The sequence below is a fragment of the Mustelus asterias genome, chromosome 2, assembly GCF_964213995.1.
Source record: "Mustelus asterias chromosome 2, sMusAst1.hap1.1, whole genome shotgun sequence".
NCBI classification, from domain to species: Eukaryota; Metazoa; Chordata; class Chondrichthyes; order Carcharhiniformes; family Triakidae; genus Mustelus; species Mustelus asterias.
In genome coordinates, this window is record NC_135802.1 from 164,029,743 (window position 1) to 164,051,230 (window position 21,488).

The window sequence follows — 21,488 nt, forward strand, 5'->3', positions numbered from 1 at the left end:
GAAGAACCGTCTAATCCATTCATTACATCACGAACCTTGATCAAACCAATCTGCATTGCTCTAAAGAAGAGGCTGGAATTTTACTGGCACAACCGCCCGAGGCTCGTAAGATCATTCCCGAGGCCAATGGGGAATGCCACTCTGCGAGCCTCGCCCGCCCCAATTTCAGGGTGGGCGTGCCAATAAAATCAGGGCCTGTGTCTCTAAAGCAGTGCTTCCCAAACTTTTATATGTCACGCCACACCTCTATATTATTAAAACACTTTGAGGCACACCTCTTATCTTCTCTGAACTGCCTTCGAACAAAATATATTTTTTGGGTCAATCTTCAGCCTTTGTTCATCGTCAGAGAGAACAGCAACACAGGCGGAAAATCCGGAGGGAACGGGGAAACACGGGTTTTACTGTTCATGTGTGGATGCCAAAGATCTGATTTCCACCACAATAATGCGGAACACTGGGAGCTTTAATTCCAGCCATGGCAAAACCTGGGCCATTGGCTTAGAAAAATATGAACAATACAATATAAATGTAAACTGCATAAAGGGAACCTTGAGTGCCTTAAGAACACAGTTCACAAATAATTTATCCAATACGTACAAGATTGAATATTCTGAAATAGTCTTCAACCTGAATATTGACTGTTTCTCTCCACAGACACTACCTGATTATCTGAGTTTTTACAGCATTGTTTCTTGCAATGTCAGATTTCCAGCATCTGCAGTATTTCATTTTTGTGTGAATATTTTGAGTACTGTTACCTCAGGTAGAAAAATGAAGTGCGAGAAAAAAGCAGGAACATAATTGAATAAGACAGAGGAGAAAGGTAAAGTGCAAGAGAGAAGTCTCTTAGGCCTAGATGTGGGATTCTGCTAACCCCACATCGAGGCCTAAGCTAAACATCGATACAATTTATTGGCATGGTTTCAATGCTGTGATTTTTCACAACAGCAGATGCCATGCTCCCAGGGTTTTTGCGTCTTTTTTAAGTTTTCACTTTTCCTGCGGGTGTATGGGTTCCTTTGTCTTCAGCTCCAAGACCCGTTGGCCATACGCATGGACCTGACCAACGTAAAAAATCAAAATCGCGCATGTGTGGCTCCTTCACAGCTGGCACATGTGTGGGAGGCACAAGATTTATTGGGATTAGAGCTGCCAATCACAGACTGAAGATGATAGTTTTAGTTTAATTACGTGATTTGTTAATCATTCGGGATCTTTTTTCACAGCACACCAGTGGGAAACACTGCTCGAAGGTGTTTTAAATCTTTCACACCGATTGGGAATTTCACAAATTCAGGACAATTGCAAAGTGCTCTACAGCCTGTGAAGCAATTCTGAAGTGTATTCATTGAGGAAACTCAGAAGCCAATGTGCACACAGCAAACTGTCACACACAGCAATAAAAGTAAAGTAACCAGAGTCCCAAATGTCCACAGACTGCTCTCCACTTTGAGGGGGAGCGTTGACTGCTGCTGAATTAATCTGAGGATCACCACACCCCAGGCAAGGTCATGAATAATCTCAGCCTGTACAGGAATTGAACCTGTACTGTTGGCAATGTCCTGTGCGCACAGCAATGTGAAAATGACGAAATAATCCAATGTGAATCAGAATGTGAATCACTCGTTTGATTTAATGGTTTGCACAGTGGTTAGCACTGCTCCCTCACAGCGCCAGGGATCCAGATTCAATTCCGGTCTCGGGTGTCTGTCTGTGTGGAGTTTGCACATTCTCCCCGTGTCTGTGTGGGTTTCCTCTGGGTGCTCTGGTTTCCCCCTACACTCAAAAGATGTGCAGGTTAGATGGATTTGCCATGTTAAATTGTCCCTTAGTGTCAGGGGGGTTGGCAGGGTAAGTACGGGGATAGGGGCTGGGTGGGACTGTTGTCAGAATGATAGAATCCCTACAGCGTAGGAAGGGACCATTGAGCCTGCACCGACAACAATCCCACTGAATCAGTGCTGGCTCAATGGGCCAAATGGACTCCTTCTGCACTGTCGGGATTCTATGATTCCATGACTTGTGTAAGGGAGTCAGAGAACATTTTCTGGTATCCTTGCTGCTAATTTCTCACTGTTGCGGTCTCCCAGGGCGTTATCTGGCTCTGGATGAAGGATTAGTGTTTATACCGTGGTGCAGGAGATTTCATAACTCTATGAGAGAGGCTGGATGCACCAGATCTTTCCCAGTCTCTGATTTTCATAACTTTGTTGTATTTTGTTCTCACAAGGTGTAACGTATCTTTATATTTATTTTTTTGAGATGTTCACAGTTCTATCACATATTGCAAGTTTTTTTTCTCCTCCCTTTGGTTCACACAAATCAATCCTCACCTTACACTCCAACTGGGAAAATGATTGATTTTTGTCTTCACTGAGTAACGGACAGAAGCATCCTCTGATGCGGAGTTTTAGTGTGGAGATATTGCTTTAGTTCTGGCTCCCTGTGCTGAATTGAAAAAATGAAGCATCAGTGCTATTTTAAAATGTATCCCACGGTAAAAATGAGCGTGCGTTTAAACCTTGTATTAATTGGCTTTGAGTCACAGACCTTAAAATGAATCCTGGCTCCACGACTTGCTGCCACATCAAGTAGCATTTTGGGACCATCTCCTCGGTAATGCAGTGTGTACGAGCTGGAAAAGAGGTGGAATCTGTAGTCAAGAGGAACTGAGACACTAACAAGAAAGCAGTCACTTTGCCAGCAAGTGAATAATTGTGGATGAATATCTGAAGTTTGCTTTTGAAAGCAATTTAAATGGTCCAAAGTCAAATGCTAATATAAACTTCACATTTTTCTCAATTGGTTCAGCCTGAAGAAGCTGAAATTTTAATCAACCATCTGTAGCCAAAGTCCCCAAACTCATCTCTAATCACTGATGCAGAGACAAGACAGATCTTCACAGCTTTTAGGCATGTACGTTGTATAAATTTTATAAAGCCCTGAGCTTTAGTCTCTGCCGACGAAAGGAAAAATATAGATTGGGATAAAATTAATCAAACTTCTGTCCTGATTGCAAGAGCAGATTCATAATTAAAGAGCTCGCTTCCATCGGCCCCCAGTTCGCAAGCTGCAACTTCTCACTTTGAAGGGAAGGAAGAAGGAGTGAATTTCACAACCCACCCCTGCCCCCAGTCATTTAGATAGCAACTTCTTATAATATTAAAAAAATCCATGAGGATCTGTAAGATCACTCTGGAAGGTGCTGATGCTCACTCCCATTTTCCATAGGTGTTTTCAACGCTAGTAATTGTGCTAAAAACAGAAAGTATTAAGAGATGAGTAAGGTGTAATCGATTGTAACTATACTGCATTTGGCAAGATATTTTGTTGCATTCCATGGTATATGGGGCACTGTTGGGGGAATTTTCTGCTCCTGTTTTTGCAGGGGGGCACGGTGGGGAGGAGGGGGGGCCAGGGGGGGGATGGGATTTGGCAGCCGGAGCAGGAAATCCCACAGAAATCCCGAAATTTGGTTTACGCCTTCGAGCTTTCCCATTCCGTTCTCCGCTCCTCCCCTTCACGGCCAATAACATAACGGGAATCCCAACAGCCGGATCCCCATTTGAGTATTTTAAAATATTATTTTGAGGCTGTTACGCCTGATAGCTCCCCACCCCCACCCACATCTCCCAGTCTCCGGTTAGAATCAGGACAGAACTTCCATGACGTGCGTCTGGTGAGCAGAACCCACTGGAGGCTTGAAGGTGAGTTCGTCCCCCAGGAGGGAGTGGGAGGTTTCGATTTAATGTATTTAAAATGGGGGTGGTGCAATCAGAGCCCACCTTGCCAGCATTACGTATGGTAGCCACCCCTTAACTTTTTTTCTAGGTGCCTAAATGGGTGGCACAGTGGTTAGCACTGCTGCCTCACAGCGCCAGGGACCCGGGTTCGATTCTCGGCTTGAGTCACTGTCTGTGTGGAGTTTGCACATTCTCCCTGTGTCTGCGTGGGTTTCCTCCGGGTGCTCCGGTTTCCTCCCACAGTCCAAAGGTGTGCAGGTTAGGTGCATTGTCCATGCTCAATCGTCCCGGGATGCCTAGGTTAGAGGGATTAGCAAGGTAAATATGTGGGATTATGGGGATAAGGCCTGAGTGGGATTGTTGTTGGTGCAGGCTCGATGGGCTGAATGGCCTCCTTCTGCACTGTAGGGATTCAATGATTCTATGAAACATACGGCAGAGGAAGCTGCTCTTGAGGCCCACGGCTTTTGTGTCATTTTTCCACCCACTGCATCACTGTGCCTAAGCGTGAGAGAAATCCACCCTGTGGAGTTCTACAAACTATATTCAGATCACAAGCACATGTGATACTTAAATGGGAAACGCAGCAACTTCCAGGTACTCATTTCCAGCACAGTAGCAAAATTATTCTAATGCAGAATCCAGGTTGAATGGAATGTTAGGGCGGCATGGTAGCACAGTGGTTAGCACTGCTGCCTCACAGCGCCAGGGACCTGGGTTCAATCCCCGGCTTGGGTCACTGTCAGTGTGGAATTTGCACGTTCCCCCCGTGTCTGCATGGGTTTTCTCCGGTTGCTCCGGTTTCCTACCACAATCCGAAAAACCGTGCTGGTTAGGTGGATTGGCCATGCTAAACTCTCATTCAGTGTACCCGAATAGGTGCCGGAGTGTGGCAACTAGGGGATTTTCACGGTAACTTCATTGTAGTGTTAAGGTAAGCCTATTAATAAAATTTATTAAAACTTTATGTTCGTCCCTTTCCCTGGCAGCTGTCGGAACTTCGGTCTGGCTGATCAAAGCCTAGGGCCCGGATTTTTGGCACGTTTGGGGAGTGTCGCCTGAAAGTCCTGTCCCCAAACATGAGTCTCCCCATTTCTGTGGGGGCAGGTACATGGACATTACCGAGAAGAAGCTGGACATTTAAATTATCAGCTTCTTCCACTGAAGTGAGACTAGGAATTCCCTCAGAGACAATGATCATTGGCATTCAGTCATGTAAACACGGTGTTCTGCTATCTTTCCCGCAATGCCTACAGTGAGGAAGCAGGGACAGCTCAGGGGACATTCCCAGCTAACGTAATCCCTGTGAGCTGCGCTCTCCACTGGGAGGGTAATAATTTTGTACCTCACCTGATCAAAACCTCAACAACTGCACGGTCAAATAAATTAGCTACCAAACGATGGGTTAGTTCTTTCAACTTGTGCGCACCTTTGTTTGGAGCGAAAGGAATTATTTCCATGTCCACAGAATCTTTTACAATCTCTAAGCATCCTTTAGTGTTCTACAGCCAATGAAATACATTTGAAGTACAGTCACGGTTTTAATATAAGACCTGGCAGGTGGGCACTGTGGTAATGGTGACACTTGTTAGTTTTCTATTGACCTAAAGTTGAAAGTTATTTTAATACTGTTACAAGTAGGCTTACGTTAACACTGCAATAACGTTACTGTGAAAATCCCCCAGTCGCCACACTCCGGCACCTGTTCGGGTACACTGAGGGAGAATTTAGCACCAATGCTCCTAACTTGCACGTCTTTCGGACTGTGGGAGGAAACAGGAGCACCCGGAGGAAACCCATGCAGACACAGGGAGAAAGTGCAGACTCTGCACAGACAGTGACCCTAGCCGGGATCGAACCCAGAACCCTAACGCTGTGAGGCAGCAGTGCTAACCATTGTGCCATGACTTGATTGAATGGTGGGTGTATCAGGGCAAGAAAACATCTGACCTTCAAACAGGGCGCCCAAAAAGGTAAGGCTGGATCCCTCTGTGTTTTGGACCTGGGCTGCTGTCTTTAGTTGTAATATTTTACTTAAGAGCATACGAACATATGAAATAGGAGCAGAGGGAGGTTATTTGCCCCCTCGAGCCTGCTCTGCTGCTCAATAAGATCATGGCTGATATGATTGTGGCCTCAACTCCACTTTTCTCCCAACTCTTCATAACCCTCGATTCCTTTGAAGATCAAAACCCTGTCTAACTCAGCCTGGAATATATTCAGTAAGAAGTCTCAAACTACAAGGTTAAAGTCCAACAGGTTTATTTGGAATCACGAGCTTTCAGAGCGCTGCTCCTCATCACTCACCTGATGAAAGAGCAGCACTCCGAAAGCTCGTGATTCCAAATAAACTTGTTGGACTTTAACCTGGTGTTGTGAGACTTCTTACTGTGCCCACCCCAGTCCAATGCCGGCATCTCCACATCTTGAGTATGTTCAATGTTGCTGCTGTTTTCCCCGCGACATGGCTTAAATCATAGAAACCTTCCCTCACAGCTAACTGCTATTCCCTCTCAAAATTCTCTGACTGAAATTCTCCAGCTGTTCATGCCCTGCAGCCGCTGCCAATGAGAACGGAGAATTTGGTGTTCACCAAAATCTCCAGTCACTGCAGCGCGAGTGGAGAACCCTGGCCACAGGTGACGTTGGAGAACTCCAGTCTCTCAATCTGACTGCAGCATTCCTCAATCAATACCCTCCCCCCCATTGAGACTTTGGAGTTAACCTCACTCAGGTGTGAACCCCATATGGGATCAATGAGAGTGCCAGATATTTACCCATCCAGTATTGCTTGTTAAGGTCAGAGAGAATATCTTTCAGTTGGGTATCAAATCTGCATCACGCCAGATTCTATCTATTTCCTCACTGATGGATTATGATAAAGCTGCTCCCATAGTTTGAGGTAAGGCATTTAGAGGTAATGTTTGCTGTATATTATTTAGTCTCATGATCTCCATGGTGGGCCCCGATGTTAATTGACATTTCCTCCATAGTTGACTGCAGTACTACCAGTTTATATTCTAGTACATTATTCATCTCAGAGTCATTTATTTGTGAGATAAATATCTCTGCCCTCTCTATTGCCAGCCCCATCTATCATAATACGTACAGTGCTCGCAGCAGTTTGTAATATACGGGTATGGTTGTGTCGTGATTATACTGCTGGACTAGTAATCCAGACACCCCGGACTAATAACGCGGATAGTGTGAGCTCGGATTAAACTTTTTAAAAATCTGGGCATGATGTAAGTATTGTCAGGGTTCCTGCCACTACCCCCCTTACCCCCACCTCCCCCATGCACCCATCCCCCACAGTGAAAACGTCAATCGCGACACTACCTCTGCTCCGGCGAGCTGCCCAAAGTAATTTCGTTCTCAGAGGGACATTAAGTGGTTGAGGGTGAGAAGTTCACCCCCCCCACGGGGGAGGAAATCCTGCTTCTGAGGACTGCCAGCTAAACGGTCAGCAAATATCTGGTCCCAGTCCTCGAGGTCTCACTCCTGGACTTACTGATGGCAAAGGAAGGGGGGTTCCTCCTTTATGGGTGGATCAAGGGCCCACCCCAAGGCCTGGACTTTGGAGCAGTAGCAGTAACCACTGTGTCCAGGCCCCATCACAGGTTGTCACTGGATCTGGATGGAAAGGTAAGCTAGGTTGGGTTTCAACAAGACCAAGATAGAAGGCTCCTCAGTATGGGCTGGGGTAAGGGAAGAGGGTGCCAGGGGGCACCAGAGATGGGGAGGGGAATTCCTGAGGAAGGCCAGATCGTAGGGAGCCTCTGATGGGCCTGTGAAGGAGGAACACCCCTTTCCCAACAGCAGCATCAGCAGTGGGACCTAGCCAGCTTCAACCCCTGGCTCTATCTTTCACCACTGTGTGAAAATCTGCAGTGGAACATGAAGGGTCATTCAGTGGCCCGAAGCTCCCCTACCATCAGTATCATTGCTGTGGGGTTGCTGTGGGTGGGTAGGCAACAGGAAAGGCGACCATGGGCATCATGGCTAATTTTATACTCTCGCCCACCTATGAACCCAAGAGAGTCAGTGGTGGGGGTTGGGTTGGAGCAGGGTTAGTGCAAAATGGAAACAATGAGCTGCTATTGGTGAACATGATTATAAAACTGTTGGATTGGTGTAAAAATCCAAATAGTCGCCAACATACTTTTAAGGAAGGAATCTGTCATCCTTACCCAGCCTGTTACTCCCACCCCACATCAAAGTGGTTAACTCTTTACTTGTCCTCTGAAGTGACTACTCATTTGTATAAAACTATTACTGTTGGAGGGATTGAATGAACGGAGTCTCCGAGACTGTATAGAGCTTCAACAAAACTGGTTTTATTCAACATGCATGAGGAAGAGCACTCAAAGCTGTAATTCCAGCTTACTTCCGAGCTACTCTGCTAATCATGGGTTCTTACACATTCATATACTTTTTCGAGTTACAATGTGTTACATATGAGATTTCGATTTGGCCATCATCTTGTTACTTTAAACTTGTTAAAGTTCTGTTTTGATCACATTGTGCTGCTCCATTATCCTGTGTGTTTCAATTTTTAATCGTTCTTTTGCACATATCCTGCCTACCTTGTTGTAATATCAAAGCACTGTAAGTACCTGCTGGCATGCAAATATTTCTTGTAGATATCAATTGTCACCATCTCCCCAATACTTAATTTGTTTTCCGGATATACAATAGATCCTATACATCCTCTCCAGACATTGTGGGGTTATGATAAGTGATATTGGTTCTTTATTGTTGCTGTAATTTCCGAAGGGTATCACTTGGGGTGTGACTGTCTCATGCAGTCTGGGAGGTAGTTTTTGTAATTTGTAGTGTGTCTACCTGCAGCGAATTTGGACATTACAGTCAGGTTGCCTGTTTAATCCTTTCCATTCTTTCCTATCTTGCTGCAGTCCAAGCTTCCTGGGAGCCCTCCCATAATTACCAATGGTTCAAGAAGTGGGTTCACCACCTCATTTTCACAACTTGGGATGGGTAATAAATGTCAGTCCTAACAGCAACGCCCACATCCCCAGAATGAATAAAAGGAAAAAGCATTGAAGACATTTTTTTTGGTACTGTACTATTCTGCAGGCATTCTGAACTTCAAACAGCCCAATATTTGGGGGAGGCGATGGTCTAGTGGTCTTATCATTAGACTATTAATCCAGAAACTCAGCTAATGCTCTGGGGACCTGGGCTCAAATCCCGCCACGGCAGAATGTGTCATTTGAATTCAATAAAAAGAAAATCTGGAAATTAAGAATCTAATGATGGCCATGAAACCATTGTCAATTGTTAGAAAAACCCATCTGGTTCACTAATGTTCTGTAGGGAAGGAAATCTGCCATCCTTACCTGGTCTGGCCTACATGTGACTCCAGAGCCACAGCAATGTGGTTGACTCTCAAGTGTCCTCTGAACAAGGGCAATAAACGCTGGCCAGCCAGCGACGCCCATGTCCCATGATTGAATTAGAAATATATATATTAGATCAGTTTTGCTCTGTGGTTGAGGATGTGCTTTGGCCTTTCCAATCCACTCTCAATTAACAGGTGCCACATCTTTTATGCTGAATAATGCTTCACCTGCTTGTGACTGATCAGCTGTCCCTGTTATTTTGCCAGCCTGTGATACAGTTGTGGTGAGAGTGTTCCAGGTTTCTGCTGTGTTGCGCCATTTCAGTCCTGGGCACTCTGAATGGTCCACATTGCTTTATGGAGAGTAAATACTGGGGCTGCAGGGAATTCATTTCACAATCAGCAACACTGCCCATGTGTGGGTGCCAAGGAGGCAGTCACTGCAGCATATAAAACAGGATTCATTTTTATAACTAATGCCACATGATCAGCTTCATATGTGTTAAATATGGCAGGCAGAGTTACACGGACAGGAATGTAATTATTGCATTCGGTGGAATACAGCCTCAGTTCAAACTTCATTGCTCTAACCAGGTTCTCAAGACAGAACAGTTGAACCCTAGCTCTATTAACGCTTTTAATTACTATGCCCCTGACAACTTCACCCCCTGGTCTGGTGGTTGGAATATTGAGTTTTTTTTAATATAATTTCTTCTTGTCATCAATCATATTTCAGACTTTGAATTAGGTTAAAGTGGAACCTCTGTCTTTGCTGTGCATTTTAATGCATCTGTAACATAGCCTGTTAACTGCTAGAATTGTGGTTTAAATCCCCACTGGCTAGGGTCACCTTGCATACAGACACTTAACTGCACTTATGTCTGCACATACAGGCTGTTTCACACATGCGGACACTTGTAAAGGTGTACACACAGGACCTTGTATTTGCATGCGCTCCTCCACACAAGCACACACACAATTACATTACATGGTCACAGACAAGTTTCTCATTTCTAATTGCCTGGTGCCTTTGAATTCTTATATTAGGCAAAAAATAAATCATTATGAGCAGTTTCACCTATTAAGGAGACTTCATTATTGTTTTGCAATTTAATTGACTATTACACATTTAATTCAAAGTTTAATTATTTCAATTACTGTGCATAATATGAATGAAACATTAAGATAGAAGCACTTGGTACACAGAAAATTTGATAAATATAATGGCAGGAGTATAGGGCACCTTGCAATATGCATCAATATGCGGATTTTCTCTTCCAGCCTGGGAGATGAAACCTTTCTGCATTGTAATACGCTGGAAATGTGAGCTGATCACAGTGGAGAGGGCAACAGGGAATGTGGAATCTCAGTGAACAATAGGACCAAGAGATCTGGGCACTGAGAAGTGGAGAAATAATGCCAAGGAAATTGAGTGACTCAGGTAAAGAAACAGAACTAAAGAGAGGGGGAAGTGCCAATGCACTGCCTGGCATGTTGCTCTCTTCTGGGGACTATAGTCATCTTTGCACCCCTGAGGGTTCCCCCCCTCCACCATGGAGATATCTGTACCCCTGCCCTCCACCCTCAATCATCCCCGGTGTCAGCTTCCTTTCTCCCGATGATCGCCAACATTCCCATCGCTCGCATGCCTGTTCCCCCCCCCTCCCACCACCACAAATAAATCAGCCCCCGCACGTGAGGTTCCCCCTATAGCCCACCCCCACACTGCCCCCAACACAGGTTGGCACTGCCGGGTTAGCAGCCAAGCTGGCAGTGCCAAACTGTGCTGGGGGCAGTGTCAGGGGGCAGTATCATGGGGCAATGTCAGGCCGCAGTTACATGGGGCAATGTCAGGCCGCAGTTACATGGGGCAATGTCAGGCCGCAGTTACATGGGGCAGTGTCAGGCCGCAGTTACATGGGGCAATGTCAGGCCGCAGTTACATGGGGCAGTGTCAGGGGGCAGTATCATGGGGCAGTGTCAGGCCGCAGTTACATGGGGCAGTGTCAGGGGGCAGTTACATGGGGCAATGTCAGGCCGCAGTTACATGGGGCAGTGTCAGGGGGCAGTATCATGGGGCAGTGTCAGGCCGCAGTTACATGGGGCAATGTCAGGCCGCAGTTACATGGGGCAGTGTCAGGGGGCAGTTACATGGGGCAGTGTCAGGGGGCAGTTACATGGGGCAGTGTCAGGGGGCAGTTACATGGGGCAGTGTCAGGCCGCAGTTACATGGGGCAGTGTCAGGGGGCAGTTACATGGGGCAGTGTCTGGGGGTAATGCTTGGAGTATTGCCAAGCCATGTCCTTCTTCCCTGGGGGTTACAGTGATATTTGCTCCCCTGGGATGAATCCCATGACAGGTCATGTCTGGATGAACCTCACAAATGTGACATCACGTCAGCAAGGTACGAAAATCTCATGAGGGGGAAAAGTCTGGCGAGTCTTTAATTAGATTCAAATTTATTTAAATGGATGCAAATCAGGTTGTCACCAATGAGGGGTGATGAAAATCACAAATCACGATCTCTCTGACAAGATTTGCGTTTTCTAGGTTTCGCCGGATCTTGAGCCCTCGCCGGTGATCTTGAGGATGAAGAGTTTAGACCCAAGATCCTGCCCAACATTTTGTGTCCAATATGACTTTTTTTGTTGCCATATTGGACTAAAAACATTGGCCAGAACTCCACTTCGCCCGCCCAGAATCGGAGCGGGCGAGGGTCCGACATCGGAAATCTCCGTTGACCTTGGGCAGGAATTTCCAGTCTCGGCCCAGTGAGACTGTAAAATCCCACCTGTTAACTCTGTTCCTCTCACCCCAGATGCTGCCAGACCGACGGAGTTTTTCCAGCATTTTCTGTTTTTATTTCAGTTCTCCAGTACCTGCAGCATTTTACTTTTATTTGAGCAATTTCTAGAGGTTTGTAACTCCCAGCATGTTTTTTAATCTCCTGCACTTTGCTGGGCAGTTTTCACATGAATATCTTGGAATGGCAGGTTTCATTTTCCCAGCTAAATCTGATCCTTTACATTCAAAGAAAGTGATTTATAGAAATACAGAATAACTATAATTGCAACTTTTAAAATATTCATTCTTGGAATGTGAGCGAATGTGGTCAGCATTTATTGCCCATCCCTAATTGCCCTGGAGAAGGTGTGGTGCTTCCTAAATTGCTGCAATCCACTTAGTGTCAGTACACCAACAGTGCCCTCTCGGAAGGCAGTTCCAGAATTTCGACGCTGCCACAGTGGAGGAATGGCGATTTGGTTCCAAGTCAGGGTGATGTATGTCATGGAGCGGAACTTGGTGATGTTTTCACGCATCTGCTGCTTTTGTCCTTCGAGGCGGTAGAGGCCACAAGTCTGGAAGGTGGTGTCGAGAACGTCTGGTGAGTGCATCTCGTAGAGAGTACACACTACTACCACTGTATTTCAGTGGTGGAAGGAATGAATGTCTAAGGTGGAGAGAATGGAGCACAGGTCAAACAGACTGCTTAGTCCTGGATAGTGCCTTGTTGTGGACAGGTTTTGGTAGTCAGGGAGTGAGTTGGTCACCACAGAATTTCCAGCAGATTAACAGCTGTCACAGCCACAGTACTCATATGGCTGGTGCAGGTAAGGTTCTGGTCAATATTAAGCTGATGGTCAGGTATTCAGGAGGATGGGTGGTTACAATCTCTCTTGTTGGAGATTGGCTGGAATTCTCTGACCATTCACAGCAGTGGGATTCTCCAGTCCCGTTGCAGTGAATGGAGATTGGGCTGAGCGCCAAATTCTCCGTCCTAGCTGGCAGCAGCGGTGGGGCATGAATGGTTGGAAAATTCTGGCCATAGTCTTTGCCTGGTAATTATATACCTCAAATGGTACATGCGGGCGGCACGGTGGCACAGTGGTTAGCACTGCTGCCTCACAGTGCCAAGGACTTGCGTTCAATTCCCGGCTTGGGTCACTGCCTGTGTGGAGTTTGCACATTCTCTCTATGTTTGTGTGGGTTTCCTCTGGGTGCTCCGGTTTCCTCCCATATGCCAAAGATGTGTGGGTTAGGTTGATTGGCTATGTTAAATTGCCCCTTGGTGTCAGGGGGACTATTAGGGTAAATATGTGGGGTTATGGGGATATGGCCTGGGTGGGATTATGATCAGTGCAGACTTGATGGGCCAAATGGCCTTCTTCTGCACTGTAGGGATTCTATGATTTTATGCCTTATATCAGCCCAAGACTGAAAGCTATCCAGGTCTTGCTGCATATGGACACAGACTCCTTCAATATTTAATTTTTGTGAGGTTAATACATAATGAAAACAGCAATTTTCACTCTGTGTGTATAACTGATTGGACAAGAATTGTAATATCATACTTACATTTGACAAAATCTTATGATAACCAAAGCAGAAAGCAAGTCTGAATTCCAAGCTATGTAATCAGAAAATTATACAATAACCAAACTATAATGAGGTTCTGACATCTCTCTCTTTCTGCTCTCTCCCTCTCTCTACCTCTTTCCTTCCACACCATCGTTTTGTTTCTTTCTTCTTTAACTTGCTCCCTTTTTTCAATCCCTTCCGCCGCTCATCATCTTATTTTCTCACGTTGGTTTTGGGTGAATGCGAGTATCACTGACACGTAGCTCACACTGTTCCTTCACCTCATAACACGTAGAGTTTCTCATCTTAACTGTTTCATGGAAATGGCATTAAGATTGGGCATGCTCTCATTTACTTGCTTACATATTTAATTTATAATGAAAGAAGCACAAGGAAGAGGTAATTTCCACAGAGATTCTCCTACTCGTTCCATCATGATTTTAGTGGAAGAATGGTAGAATCCTCTGAACATTGGCACAAATGGTGTTTACCTCCTCTGGCATGGCTTCCACCACCCTCGTGCTGACATTAGAGTAGGGAACAACAGGTGAGCTCTGGAAATTCATCCTGATGAGATATGGGACTCAGCAGACTAGATGGGCCAATTACTTAGTCAGCTTCTCCCAGAATCTTCCTCTGCTGCCTCTGTTGGATGATCTTCCTCTTTCCACCAGGCAGGAGTGTTCCCTTCCAATCAGGGAACACTTCAGCAGTCAAGGGCATTCAGTCCGATCTTCGGGTAAGCGTTCTCCATGGCGGCCTTCAAGACATATGACAGGGCAGAATCACTGAGCACAAACTGATAGCTAAGTTCCTCACCTATGAGGACGGCCTCAACCGGGACCTTGGCTTCATGTCACACTACATACAACCCTCACCATTTGGCCTGGGCTTGCAATATCCTATTAACTGTCCTGGCTTGAGACAATTCACACCTCTTTAACTTGCGATTTTCCCTCTCTCCACTCACATTGTCTGTACCTGTAAAGCTTTGATTACCTGTAAAGACTCGCATTCCAACCATTATCTTGCAATTGTGTGTTTGTCTATATATGCCATGTATGTGAACCCAACTCTCCACTCACCTGATAAAGGATCAGCTCTCCAAAAGCTCATGATTCCTAATAAACCTGTTGGACTTTAACCTGGTGTTGTGAGACTTCTTACTGTACCCACCCCAGTCCAACGCCGGCATCTCCACATCATTCCTCCTGTTTGTCACTGGAAGGGATCTTCGGCTACCCACAGTACAGTTGAGAAAACGCTGGAAAATCTCAGCAGGTCTGGCAGCATCTGTAAGGAGAGAAAAGGGCTGATGTTTCGAATCCAGGTGACCCTTTGTCAGCTTTGACAAAGGGTCATCTGGACTCGAAACCTCAGCTCTTTTCTCTCCTTACAGATGCTGCCAGACCTGCTGAGATTTTCCAGCATTTTCTCTTTTGGTTTCAGATTCCAGCATCTGCAGTAATTTGTTTTTATCCAGTACAGTCGGGGTGACTGAGTCAACTTCTCCCAGAATCCTCCTCTGCCACCTCTGCTGAATCTAATTGAGATATAAAATGTATTGGAATTTATCAATGAGTCTGTCGTGTGGAATTGATGCATAACTCTTCTATGGGTTATGCTCATCCAAATCATAAATTAAAAAAAACATCCCTGAAACATTGTTCATTTATCCTTTTAAGTTTCCATTTCTCCAAAATATTCGAATCTGTGTCATGGCATCAGACAGTGTTGGTAAGAGATTTCTGTCTCGATATTTGGTCAATTGATCTTTGTCAGATTTAGACCAGTATTATAAGCTGCTGTTTGCAAATTCCTGTTCCAAATGCAGTGCTGCACAGATTTGCCAACCAGAAGTGCAGACTTTCAGCAATTTGTCCTGCCAATTATATCAGCTCAATGCAGAATCATCAGTAAGGATTCAAAGGCAGAGTGATTCATCTTCTGTTCATTTGCTGTTTGTGGGAATTTAGTGGGTGTCTGCAAATTGTCTACAAAACAATGACGACATTTCCAAGCTGATTAAATTGGGTGCAGAGCAAAATTTTGGAGGTGGTCTTGTGATGCACCGGGTAGTGTCTCTGCCACTGGACCTGAAGCTCTGGGTTCAAGACCCACTCCAGGACACTGAAGATACATTCAGAACACGGCCAAACAGGCAAATCTGTTCGAACATTCCCAAGACAGGCGGTAAGACTGGGAGGATCTCCTGGTTAACCATGCTCAATGTGGAGTTATGCCCCTTGAGCGACAGACAGTCTGGTAGTGCGCTAGTGACCTATTCCAGGAAAATCTACAACAGGAAACAAATGTGATCATGTGCTTTGTCTGACTCGAATGTAGCAAATAAAGTTAAATCATAACAGTGGGGGCATTTCTCCCATTCCGCTGCATTTGTTTTTAGCGCAGCGGCCAGGAGCTTCCAGCGGCGCCTGATGTGGGGAATTCGTGCTGGGCATCCCGGCCCACCGGTGTCCCCCAGTGCCGGATTTCCAGCAGTGTCTGCTCCCCACCAGAAATCAGCGGGGAGGCACATAAATGATGGTAATTAACATTATCATATATCTTAAATATGATTAGCAGGCCTGGGACTGAAGTCTTAAGCTTGGAAAAAGCGAAATGAAAATTCACTTGATGAGCACTTGGCACGTCGTAACATTCAGTGGATCAAGTGGTGGCAGATAGGATTGGGTGGGAAGTCAGGTGTTTCTCACATGTTGGTGCAGACTCGATCGACTGAAGGGCCTCTTCTGCACTATATGATTCTATAAAATTAAAATCCAGGTAGCACACCTCAGAAATATAAGCGGGAGTATAGTTGTTGATGATGAGGGTGTAACAGAGATATTAAATACATTATTTTGTCCAAATGGTGATGGAAGAGAAAGCAGAGCATTATTAATGGTCAGGTGGGGCAATGATTGATGATGACCGCAGGAAGCTCTTCTCTGCTGCCTCAGGCACAGGTCCTGTTGGCATGAACCTTGGGCTATTGAAGGAAGCCATCGAGGAGATCAACAAATTGAGGCTTTGGCCACAAATTTGGAATCCTGACAAATGCTCTTCATACTGTTGGACCAGAGACTACGACTGGGATTTTCCAGCCCACCACCCCCATAGTGGGTTTCCCAACAGAGGAGGCTGTTTGCCATTGGCAGAGTGGCTGGTTAGCAATGCAAATGGCCACCAACTTTCACGGGACTGGAAGTTCCAGCCACCAGCCAATGAGGAACTGCCTCTGAGGAGGTCTGCTGACCACTCTGATCTTGGAACTCTATCTTGTTTTATGGTGGACACTGATAAACTGTTCAGGCTGCTGATGGCTGACAAGTGTGTCACATGGACCTATGCAACTTCAACATAGACATTCAAGCTTAGATGAAGCTTGGTGTTACACACAAAATCTTTGAATGCCACATGAAAACTGGAGTAATTCATGGTGGCACAGTAGTTAGCACTGCTGCCTCACAGCGCCAGGGACCCAAGTTCAATTCCAGTCTCGGATCACTGTCTGTGTGGAGTTTGCATGTTCTCCCCATGTCTGTGTGGGTTTCCTCTGAGTGCTCCAGTTTCCTCCAAAGATGTGCGGGTTAGGTTGATTGCCCATGTTAAATTGACCCTAGTGTCAGGGAATTAGCAGGGTAAATGCATGGGGTTACAGGAATGGGGCTTGGATGAGATTGTGGTCAGTACAGACTGGGTGGGCCGAATGGCCTCCTTCTGCACTGGAGTGATTCTATGATCCTGGAATGGATTTTCCAACTTTCGCTACCCAACTCAAGGCTGAAAATCTGGCTGTATGTTTCCACGTTTGCAATGGAACAAAGGAAAGCGAGGAAGAGTAGTTACCCACAATTTAAATGCTGAAGACTTATTTATTCTCTATTGAAGAGCGATGGCTCATGACCATGTGACTGAAACTGACTCTCTGATTCTGAAATCCTTTTATCCTAAAACTCAGGGAGCTGCGCAGTCTGCAGTGTAACACCAACAACAGAACAGCTGCAGAGAAACCTTGTGTGATGTTGGCCTTTCCAGAACAGAGAGGCTTAAAAGTCTTTAAAAAGTGTTCTGGCCTGTTTTCAAACTTCCAAGTTCACCTGAGGAATCTAGCTCCAGGCAGAACAATGGCAAGAACCCTTGCATATACTGAGACATCTTTCACTTTAGCCAAAGTACCAACTCAACTAAGTAACATCAGGTCTGCACCATAATATAGACAGAGTTAAATTCAATTTTTAGAACTGCTGTGTTACCTTTATCTTTGGCAAGGCGATGGAGTAATGGCATTGCCGCTGGGACTAGATACTTAAGGTAATGTTTTGGGGACCCGGGTTCGAATCCCACCACGACAGATGCTGCAATTTTAATTCAATAAAAATTCAGAATTAAAAATCTAATGATGACGATGAAACAGTTGTAAACTCTGATTTAAAAAAACATCTGGTACGCTAATACACTTGAGGGAAGGAAATCTGTCGTCCTTACCCTGCCTGGCCTGTATGCGAGTCCACACCGACAGCAATGTTGTTGATTATTAAATACCCTCTGAAATAGTCTCACAAACCACTTAATTCAAGAGCACTCAGGGATGGACAATAAATACTGGCCCAGCCAGTGACACCCACACTCACGAATGAATTATCAAAAAAAAATCTTTACCTAAATCTGCATTGTACGATCATGTGAGTGAGTCGAGTGAGTGAGACATAATGGTTTTGTCAACCTCTGGGCCAAGTGTGTGAAAAATAATCTAACCCTTTCTTTACACAAAAGCTTGCTGCTGGGTTAGTACAGTCAGGTAAATCACTCTGAGGGGAAAAGAAAATGCACACAATTTGCATCCAAATTTTTTGATCATGGACAAGAAAACACTTAAAATGTGTCCGTGACGTTCACGGAGAGTGAAGAGAGTCAGTTGGGTAACTAGAGGTCATTTAGTTGAATGTCAATTGCAGGAAATCTTCAGAAATACATGGATTCATCAAGGGCAACCATCATGGGTTTCTTTTAAAGACTTGTCATATTTGACAAATTCAATAGAATTTGTTGAAAAAGAGGCTGATTGGAGCATAAAAGAAATGGAGTAAATGTTGTTTCTATTGATTTTCAGCAGAAATGCATTAACGAATCACACCTGGGACTTGTTCCTAAAATTCAAACGAAGCACGTAATGTTGCAGTGTATGTAGGAAGCTGGTTGGCAGGTAGGAAAAAGGAGTTAGGGTGAGTCAGATCAATACAAATTGGGGAAGGGTTGCAAAGTGATGTACCCCTCATGAGCCATTATTGTCCTCAGTATATGAGATGATTTGGACCTTAGTAAATGAAACAATATCTCAAGAACAATTGCTGATGACATAACAATCGAAGATTTGCAATCAGTGAAGAGGAAAATGCGAGGCTTCAAGCAGACATGGATAAGGTAACGTAGGGGCATGGGATTGCAGATGCAATTTAATGGTCTTAGAAATGTAATAAGATTGCCCCCCCCCCCCCCCCCCCCACCTTGTAGTTTACAGGCATTAAATGGGGTGCAAAGAACACATGTGGCCAGGGGACACACACGTATTCTGAACCAGAATTGTATATTTACATACATGGCACGGTGGCACAGCGGGTTGGCACTGCTGCCTCACAGCGCCAGGGACCTGGGTTCAACTCCCAGCTTGGGTCACTGCCTGTGTGGAGTCTGCATGTTCTCCCCGTGTCTGCGTGGGTGCCACGGTTTTCTCTCACAATCCGAAAGACGTGCAGGTTAGGTGCATTGGCCGTGCTAAATTCTCCCTCAGTGTACCTGAACAGGCATCGGAGTGTGGCGATTAGGGGAATTTCACAGTAACTTCACTGCAGTGTTAATGTAAACCTTACCTGTGACTGTTAAATAAATAAACTTACATAAATACGAACATACGAATGAGGAGCCACTGGGCCATTGGAGCTTGCCCCTCCACCATTCAATAAGATCATGGCTAATCTGCTTGTAGCTTCATTTGCCATTCATAGGCACCAAGAGGAGTGTTTAGAGTGTGAGTCTAAAACAAGCCTTTGTACGTGGATCTCTTTGTGGCTGCCTTCACTGAATTATTCTCCACCTCTGACGAATGGTCATCCAGACATGAAACATTGGCTCTATTCTTTTCCACAGATGCTGTCAGACCTGCTGAGATTTTCCAGCATTTTCTGCTCTTGTTTCAGATTCCAGCATCCGCATTATTTTTTTATTCTCCAGGCTACACCAGGACATCCGCACACAGGAAAATCTGGTCTGCCCGTGGCCTAACCAATGGGGGCCAATTTTACCGTCCCGCCCGCCACAGGAATCGGAGCGGGCGAGGGGCGGACCGTGGAAAGGTCTGTTGACCTTGGGTGGGATTTTCCGGTTTCGGGGCGAGTGAGGCTGGAAAATCCCGCCGAGGATCGTCTGTCAAGTGCCATGACCAAAGACACACAATTTATCGAAAATGTTTGTCTGAGTGTGGAGCAGGCATGCGTGAGATACCTGCAGGGGAGCTTAGAACTAAATCCTTGCAAATTTCACTGAAGCGCAAAGAAAAACACGGCAAAGATTTAATTAGAATTTTATCAAATACAAGGCAACTGCATAATTAAGATGATCTTAATAAAATCAGAATAATGATAACATTTCTTCTCCCTATCTCCAGTGACTGAAGGTTAGCAGGAGTCTTTCTTCTTGACAGTGCTTTTTTTATAAAGGCAAACAGAACTCTACAACCTCTCAAACAAGCTTCTCTCAATCTCAGAATACAGCTGCTGAAACACCCCTGGGTATTGTTGTCTTTCCATTAATAAGTTAATTCAGCTTTTAATATTGACACAAATGGCTTCTCTTGTACGAACAAGTCATTCAATCTCTATCTTTGCTTTTTCCAATTTGCCTAGTTAAAAACTATAAGGAAAAACAAATTATGAAGACTGTTTGAGAGACAGAAATCATTTTCTGCCTGTTGTCTCTCCATACAAAGGATTTGTGAGCCTTGAAGAGGGATCCCAGGTTGTGTTTGCTTGCTAAACTCACTGAAAAGTGAATAATTGAAATAAAATGTGGAGGTGTAGTGTCCCACCAAGTGTGTGCCACAGAGAGAGATCAAGGATTTTTTTTCAGTCAGGAAACTGCTCATATTTGAGGCTGAAATAAAAAGTGATGGAGATACTCAGAAGGTCGGCAGCATCTGTATTGAGATAAGTACAGTGTTTACAGTTGACTTTCCGGCAGGTATTTGGATCCTACATCAGGAATATCGGGGTTTCTGAGCCTATGCATGTCAAGAAGGTGCTGGTTGTGCAACCCCTGCGGAAGTGGCTTTCGAATTCACTATCTCTGTTATCACTGTCCCATTAAGGATGGCAGTCGGGTCCCCAAGGTGGGAGGCCTAATTAGAGCACCCACAGAACTAGACAGCCAGCACCCCCGCCATAGAAACATAGAAAATAAGATCAGGAAGAGGCCATTCAGCCCTTTGAGTCTGCACTGCCAATCACTATGACCATGCTTGATCATCCAACTCAATAGTCTGATCCTGCCTTCCCCCCATGTCTTTTGATCCCCTTTGCCTCAAGTGCTATATCTAACAACTCCTTGAAAACATTCAATGTTTGGCCTCAACTACTTTCTGTGGTAGCGAATTCCACAGGCTGACCACTCTCTGGGAACAAGCTCCTGCATCTACCCTGTCTAGTCCTGTTAGAGGGAGTCCTGCAGGGTTGGGTATTGTTGAGACAGAAAGCTGAATGTGAGATGGCTTCAAATTCTCGGTGGGACTAAAGCACTCAACCTTCCGACTCGGAGATAAACGTGCTACCGAATCAACCACAGCTGCAACTCCTCACTCTGTAATATCCCTTAAGATTCTCAGCAGAGTATATCCTTATTGAGCCTTTGTCACAGAACTGATACAGCGCAAAAGGAGGCCATTGGGCCCATTGTGTCTGTACCAGCTCTGCAAATGAACAATTCCTTTAGTGCTATTCCCCCACCTTCTCTCTATAACCCTGCAC